Below are 18,147 nucleotides of genomic sequence, written 5' to 3' on the forward strand. Positions count from 1 at the left end.
GGGAGTCCCTTTTCAGCAGTACTGTTAAAATCCGCCTTGCAACCAGATTGGTCGGGTAAGCTGAAAAACACCAGGCATGATTGGGCACCAGGTCCTCTAGGCCCTTGGAGGACATATCGGCGCTGCATCCCTCAGTTTCTGAGGTCCAAGAAATGTTCACCCTCCACCCTAATAGAGAGGTCTTGGCCGATCGTGGCCGATCGGGGCAGAAGGGAGCAGGGCAAGATGCTCATGATCCTGCTCTAATAATGAACTGCCTTCCTCTCTCCTTACCTGTGGTTCTGCCTGGCTGCTTGGTTCCAGTTGTAGGCCTACATCCCACAGGCAATTTGCTTGTCCCTCTCACACATGTAAATGGGTCAGCACTCAAGTGCACACACCTGCCTGCACCCACAGACCCTCTCACACACACTTTTCTCAACAAGATTTTTTCCTAGTTTAGAGACTCAGAGACCCATGTTGAAATACAAAAGCAGCACACCACATGACGGCCTTCACATAGAATCCAGCAGCAAATGGGAAACTTTTAACTAGCCGTGGTCCTATTACTGCAGCCCTACCATGGAACGACTGCTGGATGAGTCCTGCTCGAGAATATTGAACCTACAACAAGTCTGAGGTAAATAAGAATTCCACAGGAATACCATAAAACAGGGACCTATGACCCTTTCGAGCCAGATAGGAGTCGAACCTACAATCTTCTGATCCGTAGTCAGACGCGTTATCCATTGCGCCACTGGCCCCATGTAGGATTACCCATACTTTTGTCCTTAAGAGGACCAGAAGTTGTGTGTGTGTGTGTGTGTGTGTTTTAAAACACCATTCCATCAACCTTTTTAGCCACGTTTACTGCTCACAACCAGAAGACACAAGTAAACCCACCTGACCTCCTGAAATTCTGTTCTGTCAGGTGTTCCTAACTTATACAAAGGTCTTTAGGAGGACGAAGGACCTAAAAGTCAGGGGAAATGGTCCTAGGTCCAAGGAAATGTTTTAGATCAGCCTCAGTTTCTTAAATATTCTGCATTAACATCATCAGTTCCACGTCTGTGTGGAGCTGATCTTGAGGACTCCTTAATCAGCAGGCGGGTACAACAATAAAGTGTTTAATATTACAATACAGGCGAAAATTCAGACACCTTGTCATAGGCTCACCTTGTCCAGGGACCCAAGCATGCTGCCTTTCACCTCTCAGAGCCCTTCACCTAACCTACTGTGCAGCTGTCTCACCTTTAATATCACTGTTCCACAGGCAGCATGATGTCACAATGTTCCTTGTCAGTAGCCTGAACCATGAGCCTTTGCAACCCTGGCATAATCTACATACTTCCAATTGGTGAAGTCTTGGACCACAAATGCAGTGAAGAATAATGGATTGTTACTCTTCATGCATTTTTGCCCATTGGCTCAGATTTGAATGCTTACTGGCCATACGAGCATCTCTGCCAGGCCACCCTATGTCTAGAGACCGTAGATTTAGAGAGTTTATAAACATTGTAGGTTCATCAATGAAGTGTGCTCGCTTCGGCGGCACATATACTAAAATTGGAACGATACAGAGAAGATTAGCATGGCCCCTGCGCAAGGATGACACGCAAATTCGTGAAGCGTTCCATATTTTTACCAGCTTTCAGAAGAGAAATGTTCTATGTTTTCAAGACTAATTGAAATAATAAAGCAGGTTCCAGTGCTTTCCTCCTAATATCTATTTTTCAATTTGTCTCTCCTCAACATTTTTAATGTATTTACCTCGCAGTAATGAAGGTGCACTCTATGGCCAGCTGCATTTAGCAAGGAAGCCTGCAGGACTTCTGGGACTTTTCTTTCCCTTCTTCAGCCTCCCTGTCATTATTCTTCACAACCCCCAAATCTATACTGCTGCCAGCGATGCGTTGCTTTGTGGGAAGCAAGAGAAAGAGAAGGGGAGGGCCTATGCAAATGATGGCCTCAGGGCTGTCTGGGAGTCCCTTTTCAGCAGTACTGTTAAAATCCGCCTTGCAACCAGATTGGTCGGGTAAGCTGAAAAACACCAGGCATGATTGGGCACCAGGTCCTCTAGGCCCTTGGAGGACATATCGGCGCTGCATCCCTCAGTTTCTGAGGTCCAAGAAATGTTCACCCTCCACCCTAATAGAGAGGTCGTGGCCGATCGGGGCAGAAGGGAGCAGGGCAAGATGCTCATGATCCTGCTCTAATAATGAACTGCCTTCCTCTCTCCTTACCTGTGGTTCTGCCTGGCTGCTTGGTTCCAGTTGTAGGCCTACATCCCACAGGCAATTTGCTTGTCCCTCTCACACATGTAAATGGGTCAGCACTCAAGTGCACACACCTGCCTGCACCCACAGACCCTCTCACACACACTTTTCTCAACAAGATTTTTTCCTAGTTTAGAGACTCAGAGACCCATGTTGAAATACAAAAGCAGCACACCACATGACGGCCTTCACATAGAATCTAGCAGCAAATGGGAAACTTTTAACTAGCCGTGGTCCTATTACTGCAGCCCTACCATGGAACGACTGCTGGATGAGTCCTGCTCGAGAATATTGAACCTACAACAAGTCTGAGGTAAATAAGAATTCCACAGGAATACCATAAAACAGGGACCTATGACCCTTTCGAGCCAGATAGGAGTCGAACCTACAATCTTCTGATCCGTAGTCAGACGCGTTATCCATTGCGCCACTGGCCCCATGTAGGATTACCCATACTTTTGTCCTTAAGAGGACCAGAAGTTGTGTGTGTGTGTGTGTGTGTGTTTTAAAACACCATTCCATCAACCTTTTTAGCCACGTTTACTGCTCACAACCAGAAGACACAAGTAAACCCACCTGACCTCCTGAAATTCTGTTCTGTCAGGTGTTCCTAACTTATACAAAGGACTTTAGGAGGACGAAGGACCTAAAAGTCAGGGGAAATGGTCCTAGGTCCAAGGAAATGTTTTAGATCAGCCTCAGTTTCTTAAATATTCTGCATTAACATCATCAGTTCCACGTCTGTGTGGAGCTGATCTTGAGGACTCCTTAATCAGCAGGCGGGTACAACAATAAAGTGTTTAATATTACAATACAGGCGAAAATTCAGACACCTTGTCATAGGCTCACCTTGTCCAGGGACCCAAGCATGCTGCCTTTCACCTCTCAGAGCCCTTCACCTAACCTACTGTGCAGCTGTCTCACCTTTAATATCACTGTTCCACAGGCAGCATGATGTCACAATGTTCCTTGTCAGTAGCCTGAACCATGAGCCTTTGCAACCCTGGCATAATCTACATACTTCCAATTGGTGAAGTCTTGGACCACAAATGCAGTGAAGAATAATGGATTGTTACTCTTCATGCATTTTTGCCCATTGGCTCAGATTTGAATGCTTACTGGCCATACGAGCATCTCTGCCAGGCCACCCTATGTCTAGAGACCGTAGATTTAGAGAGTTTATAAACATTGTAGGTTCATCAATGAAGTGTGCTCGCTTCGGCGGCACATATACTAAAATTGGAACGATACAGAGAAGATTAGCATGGCCCCTGCGCAAGGATGACACGCAAATTCGTGAAGCGTTCCATATTTTTACCAGCTTTCAGGAGAGAAATGTTCTATGTTTTCAAGACTAATTGAAATAATAAAGCAGGTTCCAGTGCTTTCCTCCTAATATCTATTTTTCAATTTGTCTCTCCTCAACATTTTTAATGTATTTACCTCGCAGTAATGAAGGTGCACTCTATGGCCAGCTGCATTTAGCAAGGAAGCCTGCAGGACTTCTGGGACTTTTCTTTCCCTTCTTCAGCCTCCCTGTCATTATTCTTCACAACCCCCAAATCTATACTGCTGCCAGCGATGCGTTGCTTTGTGGGAAGCAAGAGAAAGAGAAGGGGAGGGCCTATGCAAATGATGGCCTCAGGGCTGTCTGGGAGTCCCTTTTCAGCAGTACTGTTCAAATCCGCCTTGCAACCAGATTGGTCGGGTAAGCTGAAAAACACCAGGCATGATTGGGCACCAGGTCCTCTAGGCCCTTGGAGGACATATCGTCGCTGCATCCCTCAGTTTCTGAGGTCCAAGAAATGTTCACACTCCACCCTAATAGAGAGGTCTTGGCCGATCGTGGCCGATCGGGGCAGAAGGGAGCAGGGCAAGATGCTCATGATCCTGCTCTAATAATGAACTGCCTTCCTCTCTCCTTACCTGTGGTTCTGCCTGGCTGCTTGGTTCCAGTTGTAGGCCTACATCCCACAGGCAATTTGCTTGTCCCTCTCACACATGTAAATGGGTCAGCACTCAAGTGCACACACCTGCCTGCACCCACAGACCCTCTCACACACACTTTTCTCAACAAGATTTTTTCCTAGTTTAGAGACTCAGAGACCCATGTTGAAATACAAAAGCAGCACACCACATGACGGCCTTCACATAGAATCCAGCAGCAAATGGGAAACTTTTAACTAGCCGTGGTCCTATTACTGCAGCCCTACCATGGAACGACTGCTGGATGAGTCCTGCTCGAGAATATTGAACCTACAACAAGTCTGAGGTAAATAAGAATTCCACAGGAATACCATAAAACAGGGACCTATGACCCTTTCGAGCCAGATAGGAGTCGAACCTACAATCTTCTGATCCGTAGTCAGACGCGTTATCCATTGCGCCACTGGCCCCATGTAGGATTACCCATACTTTTGTCCTTAAGAGGACCAGAAGTTGTGTGTGTGTGTGTGTGTGTGTTTTAAAACACCATTCCATCAACCTTTTTAGCCACGTTTACTGCTCACAACCAGAAGACACAAGTAAACCCACCTGACCTCCTGAAATTCTGTTCTGTCAGGTGTTCCTAACTTATACAAAGGTCTTTAGGAGGACGAAGGACCTAAAAGTCAGGGGAAATGGTCCTAGGTCCAAGGAAATGTTTTAGATCAGCCTCAGTTTCTTAAATATTCTGCATTAACATCATCAGTTCCACGTCTGTGTGGAGCTGATCTTGAGGACTCCTTAATCAGCAGGCGGGTACAACAATAAAGTGTTTAATATTACAATACAGGCGAAAATTCAGACACCTTGTCATAGGCTCACCTTGTCCAGGGACCCAAGCATGCTGCCTTTCACCTCTCAGAGCCCTTCACCTAACCTACTGTGCAGCTGTCTCACCTTTAATATCACTGTTCCACAGGCAGCATGATGTCACAATGTTCCTTGTCAGTAGCCTGAACCATGAGCCTTTGCAACCCTGGCATAATCTACATACTTCCAATTGGTGAAGTCTTGGACCACAAATGCAGTGAAGAATAATGGATTGTTACTCTTCATGCATTTTTGCCCATTGGCTCAGATTTGAATGCTTACTGGCCATACGAGCATCTCTGCCAGGCCACCCTATGTCTAGAGACCGTAGATTTAGAGAGTTTATAAACATTGTAGGTTCATCAATGAAGTGTGCTCGCTTCGGCGGCACATATACTAAAATTGGAACGATACAGAGAAGATTAGCATGGCCCCTGCGCAAGGATGACACGCAAATTCGTGAAGCGTTCCATATTTTTACCAGCTTTCAGAAGAGAAATGTTCTATGTTTTCAAGACTAATTGAAATAATAAAGCAGGTTCCAGTGCTTTCCTCCTAATATCTATTTTTCAATTTGTCTCTCCTCAACATTTTTAATGTATTTACCTCGCAGTAATGAAGGTGCACTCTATGGCCAGCTGCATTTAGCAAGGAAGCCTGCAGGACTTCTGGGACTTTTCTTTCCCTTCTTCAGCCTCCCTGTCATTATTCTTCACAACCCCCAAATCTATACTGCTGCCAGCGATGCGTTGCTTTGTGGGAAGCAAGAGAAAGAGAAGGGGAGGGCCTATGCAAATGATGGCCTCAGGGCTGTCTGGGAGTCCCTTTTCAGCAGTACTGTTAAAATCCGCCTTGCAACCAGATTGGTCGGGTAAGCTGAAAAACACCAGGCATGATTGGGCACCAGGTCCTCTAGGCCCTTGGAGGACATATCGGCGCTGCATCCCTCAGTTTCTGAGGTCCAAGAAATGTTCACCCTCCACCCTAATAGAGAGGTCGTGGCCGATCGGGGCAGAAGGGAGCAGGGCAAGATGCTCATGATCCTGCTCTAATAATGAACTGCCTTCCTCTCTCCTTACCTGTGGTTCTGCCTGGCTGCTTGGTTCCAGTTGTAGGCCTACATCCCACAGGCAATTTGCTTGTCCCTCTCACACATGTAAATGGGTCAGCACTCAAGTGCACACACCTGCCTGCACCCACAGACCCTCTCACACACACTTTTCTCAACAAGATTTTTTCCTAGTTTAGAGACTCAGAGACCCATGTTGAAATACAAAAGCAGCACACCACATGACGGCCTTCACATAGAATCCAGCAGCAAATGGGAAACTTTTAACTAGCCGTGGTCCTATTACTGCAGCCCTACCATGGAACGACTGCTGGATGAGTCCTGCTCGAGAATATTGAACCTACAACAAGTCTGAGGTAAATAAGAATTCCACAGGAATACCATAAAACAGGGACCTATGACCCTTTCGAGCCAGATAGGAGTCGAACCTACAATCTTCTGATCCGTAGTCAGACGCGTTATCCATTGCGCCACTGGCCCCATGTAGGATTACCCATACTTTTGTCCTTAAGAGGACCAGAAGTTGTGTGTGTGTGTGTGTGTGTGTTTTAAAACACCATTCCATCAACCTTTTTAGCCACGTTTACTGCTCACAACCAGAAGACACAAGTAAACCCACCTGACCTCCTGAAATTCTGTTCTGTCAGGTGTTCCTAACTTATACAAAGGACTTTAGGAGGACGAAGGACCTAAAAGTCAGGGGAAATGGTCCTAGGTCCAAGGAAATGTTTTAGATCAGCCTCAGTTTCTTAAATATTCTGCATTAACATCATCAGTTCCACGTCTGTGTGGAGCTGATCTTGAGGACTCCTTAATCAGCAGGCGGGTACAACAATAAAGTGTTTAATATTACAATACAGGCGAAAATTCAGACACCTTGTCATAGGCTCACCTTGTCCAGGGACCCAAGCATGCTGCCTTTCACCTCTCAGAGCCCTTCACCTAACCTACTGTGCAGCTGTCTCACCTTTAATATCACTGTTCCACAGGCAGCATGATGTCACAATGTTCCTTGTCAGTAGCCTGAACCATGAGCCTTTGCAACCCTGGCATAATCTACATACTTCCAATTGGTGAAGTCTTGGACCACAAATGCAGTGAAGAATAATGGATTGTTACTCTTCATGCATTTTTGCCCATTGGCTCAGATTTGAATGCTTACTGGCCATACGAGCATCTCTGCCAGGCCACCCTATGTCTAGAGACCGTAGATTTAGAGAGTTTATAAACATTGTAGGTTCATCAATGAAGTGTGCTCGCTTCGGCGGCACATATACTAAAATTGGAACGATACAGAGAAGATTAGCATGGCCCCTGCGCAAGGATGACACGCAAATTCGTGAAGCGTTCCATATTTTTACCAGCTTTCAGGAGAGAAATGTTCTATGTTTTCAAGACTAATTGAAATAATAAAGCAGGTTCCAGTGCTTTCCTCCTAATATCTATTTTTCAATTTGTCTCTCCTCAACATTTTTAATGTATTTACCTCGCAGTAATGAAGGTGCACTCTATGGCCAGCTGCATTTAGCAAGGAAGCCTGCAGGACTTCTGGGACTTTTCTTTCCCTTCTTCAGCCTCCCTGTCATTATTCTTCACAACCCCCAAATCTATACTGCTGCCAGCGATGCGTTGCTTTGTGGGAAGCAAGAGAAAGAGAAGGGGAGGGCCTATGCAAATGATGGCCTCAGGGCTGTCTGGGAGTCCCTTTTCAGCAGTACTGTTAAAATCCGCCTTGCAACCAGATTGGTCGGGTAAGCTGAAAAACACCAGGCATGATTGGGCACCAGGTCCTCTAGGCCCTTGGAGGACATATCGGCGCTGCATCCCTCAGTTTCTGAGGTCCAAGAAATGTTCACCCTCCACCCTAATAGAGAGGTCTTGGCCGATCGTGGCCGATCGGGGCAGAAGGGAGCAGGGCAAGATGCTCATGATCCTGCTCTAATAATGAACTGCCTTCCTCTCTCCTTACCTGTGGTTCTGCCTGGCTGCTTGGTTCCAGTTGTAGGCCTACATCCCACAGGCAATTTGCTTGTCCCTCTCACACATGTAAATGGGTCAGCACTCAAGTGCACACACCTGCCTGCACCCACAGACCCTCTCACACACACTTTTCTCAACAAGATTTTTTCCTAGTTTAGAGACTCAGAGACCCATGTTGAAATACAAAAGCAGCACACCACATGACGGCCTTCACATAGAATCCAGCAGCAAATGGGAAACTTTTAACTAGCCGTGGTCCTATTACTGCAGCCCTACCATGGAACGACTGCTGGATGAGTCCTGCTCGAGAATATTGAACCTACAACAAGTCTGAGGTAAATAAGAATTCCACAGGAATACCATAAAACAGGGACCTATGACCCTTTCGAGCCAGATAGGAGTCGAACCTACAATCTTCTGATCCGTAGTCAGACGCGTTATCCATTGCGCCACTGGCCCCATGTAGGATTACCCATACTTTTGTCCTTAAGAGGACCAGAAGTTGTGTGTGTGTGTGTGTGTGTGTTTTAAAACACCGTTCCATCAACCTTTTTAGCCACGTTTACTGCTCACAACCAGAAGACACAAGTAAACCCACCTGACCTCCTGAAATTCTGTTCTGTCAGGTGTTCCTAACTTATACAAAGGACTTTAGGAGGACGAAGGACCTAAAAGTCAGGGGAAATGGTCCTAGGTCCAAGGAAATGTTTTAGATCAGCCTCAGTTTCTTAAATATTCTGCATTAACATCATCAGTTCCACGTCTGTGTGGAGCTGATCTTGAGGACTCCTTAATCAGCAGGCGGGTACAACAATAAAGTGTTTAATATTACAATACAGGCGAAAATTCAGACACCTTGTCATAGGCTCACCTTGTCCAGGGACCCAAGCATGCTGCCTTTCACCTCTCAGAGCCCTTCACCTAACCTACTGTGCAGCTGTCTCACCTTTAATATCACTGTTCCACAGGCAGCAGGATGTCACAATGTTCCTTGTCAGTAGCCTGAACCATGAGCCTTTGCAACCCTGGCATAATCTACATACTTCCAATTGGTGAAGTCTTGGACCACAAATGCAGTGAAGAATAATGGATTGTTACTCTTCATGCATTTTTGCCCATTGGCTCAGATTTGAATGCTTACTGGCCATACGAGCATCTCTGCCAGGCCACCCTATGTCTAGAGACCGTAGATTTAGAGAGTTTATAAACATTGTAGGTTCATCAATGAAGTGTGCTCGCTTCGGCGGCACATATACTAAAATTGGAACGATACAGAGAAGATTAGCATGGCCCCTGCGCAAGGATGACACGCAAATTCGTGAAGCGTTCCATATTTTTACCAGCTTTCAGGAGAGAAATGTTCTATGTTTTCAAGACTAATTGAAATAATAAAGCAGGTTCCAGTGCTTTCCTCCTAATATCTATTTTTCAATTTGTCTCTCCTCAACATTTTTAATGTATTTACCTCGCAGTAATGAAGGTGCACTCTATGGCCAGCTGCATTTAGCAAGGAAGCCTGCAGGACTTCTGGGACTTTTCTTTCCCTTCTTCAGCCTCCCTGTCATTATTCTTCACAACCCCCAAATCTATACTGCTGCCAGCGATGCGTTGCTTTGTGGGAAGCAAGAGAAAGAGAAGGGGAGGGCCTATGCAAATGATGGCCTCAGGGCTGTCTGGGAGTCCCTTTTCAGCAGTACTGTTCAAATCCGCCTTGCAACCAGATTGGTCGGGTAAGCTGAAAAACACCAGGCATGATTGGGCACCAGGTCCTCTAGGCCCTTGGAGGACATATCGTCGCTGCATCCCTCAGTTTCTGAGGTCCAAGAAATGTTCACACTCCACCCTAATAGAGAGGTCTTGGCCGATCGTGGCCGATCGGGGCAGAAGGGAGCAGGGCAAGATGCTCATGATCCTGCTCTAATAATGAACTGCCTTCCTCTCTCCTTACCTGTGGTTCTGCCTGGCTGCTTGGTTCCAGTTGTAGGCCTACATCCCACAGGCAATTTGCTTGTCCCTCTCACACATGTAAATGGGTCAGCACTCAAGTGCACACACCTGCCTGCACCCACAGACCCTCTCACACACACTTTTCTCAACAAGATTTTTTCCTAGTTTAGAGACTCAGAGACCCATGTTGAAATACAAAAGCAGCACACCACATGACGGCCTTCACATAGAATCCAGCAGCAAATGGGAAACTTTTAACTAGCCGTGGTCCTATTACTGCAGCCCTACCATGGAACGACTGCTGGATGAGTCCTGCTCGAGAATATTGAACCTACAACAAGTCTGAGGTAAATAAGAATTCCACAGGAATACCATAAAACAGGGACCTATGACCCTTTCGAGCCAGATAGGAGTCGAACCTACAATCTTCTGATCCGTAGTCAGACGCGTTATCCATTGCGCCACTGGCCCCATGTAGGATTACCCATACTTTTGTCCTTAAGAGGACCAGAAGTTGTGTGTGTGTGTGTGTGTGTGTTTTAAAACACCATTCCATCAACCTTTTTAGCCACGTTTACTGCTCACAACCAGAAGACACAAGTAAACCCACCTGACCTCCTGAAATTCTGTTCTGTCAGGTGTTCCTAACTTATACAAAGGTCTTTAGGAGGACGAAGGACCTAAAAGTCAGGGGAAATGGTCCTAGGTCCAAGGAAATGTTTTAGATCAGCCTCAGTTTCTTAAATATTCTGCATTAACATCATCAGTTCCACGTCTGTGTGGAGCTGATCTTGAGGACTCCTTAATCAGCAGGCGGGTACAACAATAAAGTGTTTAATATTACAATACAGGCGAAAATTCAGACACCTTGTCATAGGCTCACCTTGTCCAGGGACCCAAGCATGCTGCCTTTCACCTCTCAGAGCCCTTCACCTAACCTACTGTGCAGCTGTCTCACCTTTAATATCACTGTTCCACAGGCAGCATGATGTCACAATGTTCCTTGTCAGTAGCCTGAACCATGAGCCTTTGCAACCCTGGCATAATCTACATACTTCCAATTGGTGAAGTCTTGGACCACAAATGCAGTGAAGAATAATGGATTGTTACTCTTCATGCATTTTTGCCCATTGGCTCAGATTTGAATGCTTACTGGCCATACGAGCATCTCTGCCAGGCCACCCTATGTCTAGAGACCGTAGATTTAGAGAGTTTATAAACATTGTAGGTTCATCAATGAAGTGTGCTCGCTTCGGCGGCACATATACTAAAATTGGAACGATACAGAGAAGATTAGCATGGCCCCTGCGCAAGGATGACACGCAAATTCGTGAAGCGTTCCATATTTTTACCAGCTTTCAGAAGAGAAATGTTCTATGTTTTCAAGACTAATTGAAATAATAAAGCAGGTTCCAGTGCTTTCCTCCTAATATCTATTTTTCAATTTGTCTCTCCTCAACATTTTTAATGTATTTACCTCGCAGTAATGAAGGTGCACTCTATGGCCAGCTGCATTTAGCAAGGAAGCCTGCAGGACTTCTGGGACTTTTCTTTCCCTTCTTCAGCCTCCCTGTCATTATTCTTCACAACCCCCAAATCTATACTGCTGCCAGCGATGCGTTGCTTTATGGGAAGCAAGAGAAAGAGAAGGGGAGGGCCTATGCAAATGATGGCCTCAGGGCTGTCTGGGAGTCCCTTTTCAGCAGTACTGTTAAAATCCGCCTTGCAACCAGATTGGTCGGGTAAGCTGAAAAACACCAGGCATGATTGGGCACCAGGTCCTCTAGGCCCTTGGAGGACATATCGGCGCTGCATCCCTCAGTTTCTGAGGTCCAAGAAATGTTCACCCTCCACCCTAATAGAGAGGTCGTGGCCGATCGGGGCAGAAGGGAGCAGGGCAAGATGCTCATGATCCTGCTCTAATAATGAACTGCCTTCCTCTCTCCTTACCTGTGGTTCTGCCTGGCTGCTTGGTTCCAGTTGTAGGCCTACATCCCACAGGCAATTTGCTTGTCCCTCTCACACATGTAAATGGGTCAGCACTCAAGTGCACACACCTGCCTGCACCCACAGACCCTCTCACACACACTTTTCTCAACAAGATTTTTTCCTAGTTTAGAGACTCAGAGACCCATGTTGAAATACAAAAGCAGCACACCACATGACGGCCTTCACATAGAATCCAGCAGCAAATGGGAAACTTTTAACTAGCCGTGGTCCTATTACTGCAGCCCTACCATGGAACGACTGCTGGATGAGTCCTGCTCGAGAATATTGAACCTACAACAAGTCTGAGGTAAATAAGAATTCCACAGGAATACCATAAAACAGGGACCTATGACCCTTTCGAGCCAGATAGGAGTCGAACCTACAATCTTCTGATCCGTAGTCAGACGCGTTATCCATTGCGCCACTGGCCCCATGTAGGATTACCCATACTTTTGTCCTTAAGAGGACCAGAAGTTGTGTGTGTGTGTGTGTGTGTGTTTTAAAACACCATTCCATCAACCTTTTTAGCCACGTTTACTGCTCACAACCAGAAGACACAAGTAAACCCACCTGACCTCCTGAAATTCTGTTCTGTCAGGTGTTCCTAACTTATACAAAGGACTTTAGGAGGACGAAGGACCTAAAAGTCAGGGGAAATGGTCCTAGGTCCAAGGAAATGTTTTAGATCAGCCTCAGTTTCTTAAATATTCTGCATTAACATCATCAGTTCCACGTCTGTGTGGAGCTGATCTTGAGGACTCCTTAATCAGCAGGCGGGTACAACAATAAAGTGTTTAATATTACAATACAGGCGAAAATTCAGACACCTTGTCATAGGCTCACCTTGTCCAGGGACCCAAGCATGCTGCCTTTCACCTCTCAGAGCCCTTCACCTAACCTACTGTGCAGCTGTCTCACCTTTAATATCACTGTTCCACAGGCAGCATGATGTCACAATGTTCCTTGTCAGTAGCCTGAACCATGAGCCTTTGCAACCCTGGCATAATCTACATACTTCCAATTGGTGAAGTCTTGGACCACAAATGCAGTGAAGAATAATGGATTGTTACTCTTCATGCATTTTTGCCCATTGGCTCAGATTTGAATGCTTACTGGCCATACGAGCATCTCTGCCAGGCCACCCTATGTCTAGAGACCGTAGATTTAGAGAGTTTATAAACATTGTAGGTTCATCAATGAAGTGTGCTCGCTTCGGCGGCACATATACTAAAATTGGAACGATACAGAGAAGATTAGCATGGCCCCTGCGCAAGGATGACACGCAAATTCGTGAAGCGTTCCATATTTTTACCAGCTTTCAGGAGAGAAATGTTCTATGTTTTCAAGACTAATTGAAATAATAAAGCAGGTTCCAGTGCTTTCCTCCTAATATCTATTTTTCAATTTGTCTCTCCTCAACATTTTTAATGTATTTACCTCGCAGTAATGAAGGTGCACTCTATGGCCAGCTGCATTTAGCAAGGAAGCCTGCAGGACTTCTGGGACTTTTCTTTCCCTTCTTCAGCCTCCCTGTCATTATTCTTCACAACCCCCAAATCTATACTGCTGCCAGCGATGCGTTGCTTTGTGGGAAGCAAGAGAAAGAGAAGGGGAGGGCCTATGCAAATGATGGCCTCAGGGCTGTCTGGGAGTCCCTTTTCAGCAGTACTGTTAAAATCCGCCTTGCAACCAGATTGGTCGGGTAAGCTGAAAAACACCAGGCATGATTGGGCACCAGGTCCTCTAGGCCCTTGGAGGACATATCGGCGCTGCATCCCTCAGTTTCTGAGGTCCAAGAAATGTTCACCCTCCACCCTAATAGAGAGGTCTTGGCCGATCGTGGCCGATCGGGGCAGAAGGGAGCAGGGCAAGATGCTCATGATCCTGCTCTAATAATGAACTGCCTTCCTCTCTCCTTACCTGTGGTTCTGCCTGGCTGCTTGGTTCCAGTTGTAGGCCTACATCCCACAGGCAATTTGCTTGTCCCTCTCACACATGTAAATGGGTCAGCACTCAAGTGCACACACCTGCCTGCACCCACAGACCCTCTCACACACACTTTTCTCAACAAGATTTTTTCCTAGTTTAGAGACTCAGAGACCCATGTTGAAATACAAAAGCAGCACACCACATGACGGCCTTCACATAGAATCCAGCAGCAAATGGGAAACTTTTAACTAGCCGTGGTCCTATTACTGCAGCCCTACCATGGAACGACTGCTGGATGAGTCCTGCTCGAGAATATTGAACCTACAACAAGTCTGAGGTAAATAAGAATTCCACAGGAATACCATAAAACAGGGACCTATGACCCTTTCGAGCCAGATAGGAGTCGAACCTACAATCTTCTGATCCGTAGTCAGACGCGTTATCCATTGCGCCACTGGCCCCATGTAGGATTACCCATACTTTTGTCCTTAAGAGGACCAGAAGTTGTGTGTGTGTGTGTGTGTGTGTTTTAAAACACCATTCCATCAACCTTTTTAGCCACGTTTACTGCTCACAACCAGAAGACACAAGTAAACCCACCTGACCTCCTGAAATTCTGTTCTGTCAGGTGTTCCTAACTTATACAAAGGTCTTTAGGAGGACGAAGGACCTAAAAGTCAGGGGAAATGGTCCTAGGTCCAAGGAAATGTTTTAGATCAGCCTCAGTTTCTTAAATATTCTGCATTAACATCATCAGTTCCACGTCTGTGTGGAGCTGATCTTGAGGACTCCTTAATCAGCAGGCGGGTACAACAATAAAGTGTTTAATATTACAATACAGGCGAAAATTCAGACACCTTGTCATAGGCTCACCTTGTCCAGGGACCCAAGCATGCTGCCTTTCACCTCTCAGAGCCCTTCACCTAACCTACTGTGCAGCTGTCTCACCTTTAATATCACTGTTCCACAGGCAGCATGATGTCACAATGTTCCTTGTCAGTAGCCTGAACCATGAGCCTTTGCAACCCTGGCATAATCTACATACTTCCAATTGGTGAAGTCTTGGACCACAAATGCAGTGAAGAATAATGGATTGTTACTCTTCATGCATTTTTGCCCATTGGCTCAGATTTGAATGCTTACTGGCCATACGAGCATCTCTGCCAGGCCACCCTATGTCTAGAGACCGTAGATTTAGAGAGTTTATAAACATTGTAGGTTCATCAATGAAGTGTGCTCGCTTCGGCGGCACATATACTAAAATTGGAACGATACAGAGAAGATTAGCATGGCCCCTGCGCAAGGATGACACGCAAATTCGTGAAGCGTTCCATATTTTTACCAGCTTTCAGAAGAGAAATGTTCTATGTTTTCAAGACTAATTGAAATAATAAAGCAGGTTCCAGTGCTTTCCTCCTAATATCTATTTTTCAATTTGTCTCTCCTCAACATTTTTAATGTATTTACCTCGCAGTAATGAAGGTGCACTCTATGGCCAGCTGCATTTAGCAAGGAAGCCTGCAGGACTTCTGGGACTTTTCTTTCCCTTCTTCAGCCTCCCTGTCATTATTCTTCACAACCCCCAAATCTATACTGCTGCCAGCGATGCGTTGCTTTGTGGGAAGCAAGAGAAAGAGAAGGGGAGGGCCTATGCAAATGATGGCCTCAGGGCTGTCTGGGAGTCCCTTTTCAGCAGTACTGTTAAAATCCGCCTTGCAACCAGATTGGTCGGGTAAGCTGAAAAACACCAGGCATGATTGGGCACCAGGTCCTCTAGGCCCTTGGAGGACATATCGGCGCTGCATCCCTCAGTTTCTGAGGTCCAAGAAATGTTCACCCTCCACCCTAATAGAGAGGTCGTGGCCGATCGGGGCAGAAGGGAGCAGGGCAAGATGCTCATGATCCTGCTCTAATAATGAACTGCCTTCCTCTCTCCTTACCTGTGGTTCTGCCTGGCTGCTTGGTTCCAGTTGTAGGCCTACATCCCACAGGCAATTTGCTTGTCCCTCTCACACATGTAAATGGGTCAGCACTCAAGTGCACACACCTGCCTGCACCCACAGACCCTCTCACACACACTTTTCTCAACAAGATTTTTTCCTAGTTTAGAGACTCAGAGACCCATGTTGAAATACAAAAGCAGCACACCACATGACGGCCTTCACATAGAATCTAGCAGCAAATGGGAAACTTTTAACTAGCCGTGGTCCTATTACTGCAGCCCTACCATGGAACGACTGCTGGATGAGTCCTGCTCGAGAATATTGAACCTACAACAAGTCTGAGGTAAATAAGAATTCCACAGGAATACCATAAAACAGGGACCTATGACCCTTTCGAGCCAGATAGGAGTCGAACCTACAATCTTCTGATCCGTAGTCAGACGCGTTATCCATTGCGCCACTGGCCCCATGTAGGATTACCCATACTTTTGTCCTTAAGAGGACCAGAAGTTGTGTGTGTGTGTGTGTGTGTGTTTTAAAACACCATTCCATCAACCTTTTTAGCCACGTTTACTGCTCACAACCAGAAGACACAAGTAAACCCACCTGACCTCCTGAAATTCTGTTCTGTCAGGTGTTCCTAACTTATACAAAGGACTTTAGGAGGACGAAGGACCTAAAAGTCAGGGGAAATGGTCCTAGGTCCAAGGAAATGTTTTAGATCAGCCTCAGTTTCTTAAATATTCTGCATTAACATCATCAGTTCCACGTCTGTGTGGAGCTGATCTTGAGGACTCCTTAATCAGCAGGCGGGTACAACAATAAAGTGTTTAATATTACAATACAGGCGAAAATTCAGACACCTTGTCATAGGCTCACCTTGTCCAGGGACCCAAGCATGCTGCCTTTCACCTCTCAGAGCCCTTCACCTAACCTACTGTGCAGCTGTCTCACCTTTAATATCACTGTTCCACAGGCAGCATGATGTCACAATGTTCCTTGTCAGTAGCCTGAACCATGAGCCTTTGCAACCCTGGCATAATCTACATACTTCCAATTGGTGAAGTCTTGGACCACAAATGCAGTGAAGAATAATGGATTGTTACTCTTCATGCATTTTTGCCCATTGGCTCAGATTTGAATGCTTACTGGCCATACGAGCATCTCTGCCAGGCCACCCTATGTCTAGAGACCGTAGATTTAGAGAGTTTATAAACATTGTAGGTTCATCAATGAAGTGTGCTCGCTTCGGCGGCACATATACTAAAATTGGAACGATACAGAGAAGATTAGCATGGCCCCTGCGCAAGGATGACACGCAAATTCGTGAAGCGTTCCATATTTTTACCAGCTTTCAGGAGAGAAATGTTCTATGTTTTCAAGACTAATTGAAATAATAAAGCAGGTTCCAGTGCTTTCCTCCTAATATCTATTTTTCAATTTGTCTCTCCTCAACATTTTTAATGTATTTACCTCGCAGTAATGAAGGTGCACTCTATGGCCAGCTGCATTTAGCAAGGAAGCCTGCAGGACTTCTGGGACTTTTCTTTCCCTTCTTCAGCCTCCCTGTCATTATTCTTCACAACCCCCAAATCTATACTGCTGCCAGCGATGCGTTGCTTTGTGGGAAGCAAGAGAAAGAGAAGGGGAGGGCCTATGCAAATGATGGCCTCAGGGCTGTCTGGGAGTCCCTTTTCAGCAGTACTGTTCAAATCCGCCTTGCAACCAGATTGGTCGGGTAAGCTGAAAAACACCAGGCATGATTGGGCACCAGGTCCTCTAGGCCCTTGGAGGACATATCGTCGCTGCATCCCTCAGTTTCTGAGGTCCAAGAAATGTTCACACTCCACCCTAATAGAGAGGTCTTGGCCGATCGTGGCCGATCGGGGCAGAAGGGAGCAGGGCAAGATGCTCATGATCCTGCTCTAATAATGAACTGCCTTCCTCTCTCCTTACCTGTGGTTCTGCCTGGCTGCTTGGTTCCAGTTGTAGGCCTACATCCCACAGGCAATTTGCTTGTCCCTCTCACACATGTAAATGGGTCAGCACTCAAGTGCACACACCTGCCTGCACCCACAGACCCTCTCACACACACTTTTCTCAACAAGATTTTTTCCTAGTTTAGAGACTCAGAGACCCATGTTGAAATACAAAAGCAGCACACCACATGACGGCCTTCACATAGAATCCAGCAGCAAATGGGAAACTTTTAACTAGCCGTGGTCCTATTACTGCAGCC

The 18,147-nt window shown here is 46.1% G+C and overlaps 18 non-coding genes across 18 annotated transcripts; 9 read left to right on the forward strand and 9 right to left on the reverse strand.

Moving 5' to 3' along the window:
* Positions 1-670: 670 nt before the first annotated feature.
* On the reverse strand, positions 671-743 carry TRNAR-ACG (transfer RNA arginine (anticodon ACG)). The gene has a single exon. It is a non-coding gene; the product is annotated as a tRNA-Arg (tRNA).
* Positions 744-1,515: 772 nt separating this feature from the next.
* LOC146819297 (U6 spliceosomal RNA) lies at positions 1,516-1,622 on the forward strand. Its single transcript, XR_014964022.1, has one exon. It is a non-coding gene; the product is annotated as a U6 spliceosomal RNA (small nuclear RNA).
* Positions 1,623-2,619: 997 nt separating this feature from the next.
* Positions 2,620-2,692, reverse strand: TRNAR-ACG (transfer RNA arginine (anticodon ACG)). The gene has a single exon. It is a non-coding gene; the product is annotated as a tRNA-Arg (tRNA).
* Positions 2,693-3,464: 772 nt separating this feature from the next.
* LOC146819299 (U6 spliceosomal RNA) lies at positions 3,465-3,571 on the forward strand. Its single transcript, XR_014964023.1, has one exon. It is a non-coding gene; the product is annotated as a U6 spliceosomal RNA (small nuclear RNA).
* Positions 3,572-4,578: 1,007 nt separating this feature from the next.
* TRNAR-ACG (transfer RNA arginine (anticodon ACG)) lies at positions 4,579-4,651 on the reverse strand. The gene has a single exon. It is a non-coding gene; the product is annotated as a tRNA-Arg (tRNA).
* Positions 4,652-5,423: 772 nt separating this feature from the next.
* On the forward strand, positions 5,424-5,530 carry LOC146819301 (U6 spliceosomal RNA). The gene has a single exon (XR_014964024.1). It is a non-coding gene; the product is annotated as a U6 spliceosomal RNA (small nuclear RNA).
* A 997-nt stretch (positions 5,531-6,527) lies between these two features.
* TRNAR-ACG (transfer RNA arginine (anticodon ACG)) lies at positions 6,528-6,600 on the reverse strand. The gene has a single exon. It is a non-coding gene; the product is annotated as a tRNA-Arg (tRNA).
* Positions 6,601-7,372: 772 nt separating this feature from the next.
* On the forward strand, positions 7,373-7,479 carry LOC146819303 (U6 spliceosomal RNA). The gene has a single exon (XR_014964025.1). It is a non-coding gene; the product is annotated as a U6 spliceosomal RNA (small nuclear RNA).
* Positions 7,480-8,486: 1,007 nt separating this feature from the next.
* TRNAR-ACG (transfer RNA arginine (anticodon ACG)) lies at positions 8,487-8,559 on the reverse strand. The gene has a single exon. It is a non-coding gene; the product is annotated as a tRNA-Arg (tRNA).
* A 772-nt stretch (positions 8,560-9,331) lies between these two features.
* On the forward strand, positions 9,332-9,438 carry LOC146819305 (U6 spliceosomal RNA). Its single transcript, XR_014964026.1, has one exon. It is a non-coding gene; the product is annotated as a U6 spliceosomal RNA (small nuclear RNA).
* Positions 9,439-10,445: 1,007 nt separating this feature from the next.
* Positions 10,446-10,518, reverse strand: TRNAR-ACG (transfer RNA arginine (anticodon ACG)). Its single transcript has one exon. It is a non-coding gene; the product is annotated as a tRNA-Arg (tRNA).
* A 772-nt stretch (positions 10,519-11,290) lies between these two features.
* On the forward strand, positions 11,291-11,397 carry LOC146819307 (U6 spliceosomal RNA). The gene has a single exon (XR_014964028.1). It is a non-coding gene; the product is annotated as a U6 spliceosomal RNA (small nuclear RNA).
* A 997-nt stretch (positions 11,398-12,394) lies between these two features.
* On the reverse strand, positions 12,395-12,467 carry TRNAR-ACG (transfer RNA arginine (anticodon ACG)). The gene has a single exon. It is a non-coding gene; the product is annotated as a tRNA-Arg (tRNA).
* A 772-nt stretch (positions 12,468-13,239) lies between these two features.
* LOC146819309 (U6 spliceosomal RNA) lies at positions 13,240-13,346 on the forward strand. Its single transcript, XR_014964029.1, has one exon. It is a non-coding gene; the product is annotated as a U6 spliceosomal RNA (small nuclear RNA).
* A 1,007-nt stretch (positions 13,347-14,353) lies between these two features.
* TRNAR-ACG (transfer RNA arginine (anticodon ACG)) lies at positions 14,354-14,426 on the reverse strand. The gene has a single exon. It is a non-coding gene; the product is annotated as a tRNA-Arg (tRNA).
* A 772-nt stretch (positions 14,427-15,198) lies between these two features.
* On the forward strand, positions 15,199-15,305 carry LOC146819311 (U6 spliceosomal RNA). The gene has a single exon (XR_014964030.1). It is a non-coding gene; the product is annotated as a U6 spliceosomal RNA (small nuclear RNA).
* A 997-nt stretch (positions 15,306-16,302) lies between these two features.
* Positions 16,303-16,375, reverse strand: TRNAR-ACG (transfer RNA arginine (anticodon ACG)). Its single transcript has one exon. It is a non-coding gene; the product is annotated as a tRNA-Arg (tRNA).
* Positions 16,376-17,147: 772 nt separating this feature from the next.
* On the forward strand, positions 17,148-17,254 carry LOC146819313 (U6 spliceosomal RNA). Its single transcript, XR_014964031.1, has one exon. It is a non-coding gene; the product is annotated as a U6 spliceosomal RNA (small nuclear RNA).
* The last annotated feature ends 893 nt before the right edge of the window (positions 17,255-18,147 follow it).

Source organism: Triturus cristatus, chromosome 6, assembly GCF_964204655.1.
Source record: "Triturus cristatus chromosome 6, aTriCri1.1, whole genome shotgun sequence".
NCBI lineage: Eukaryota > Metazoa > Chordata > Amphibia > Caudata > Salamandridae > Triturus > Triturus cristatus.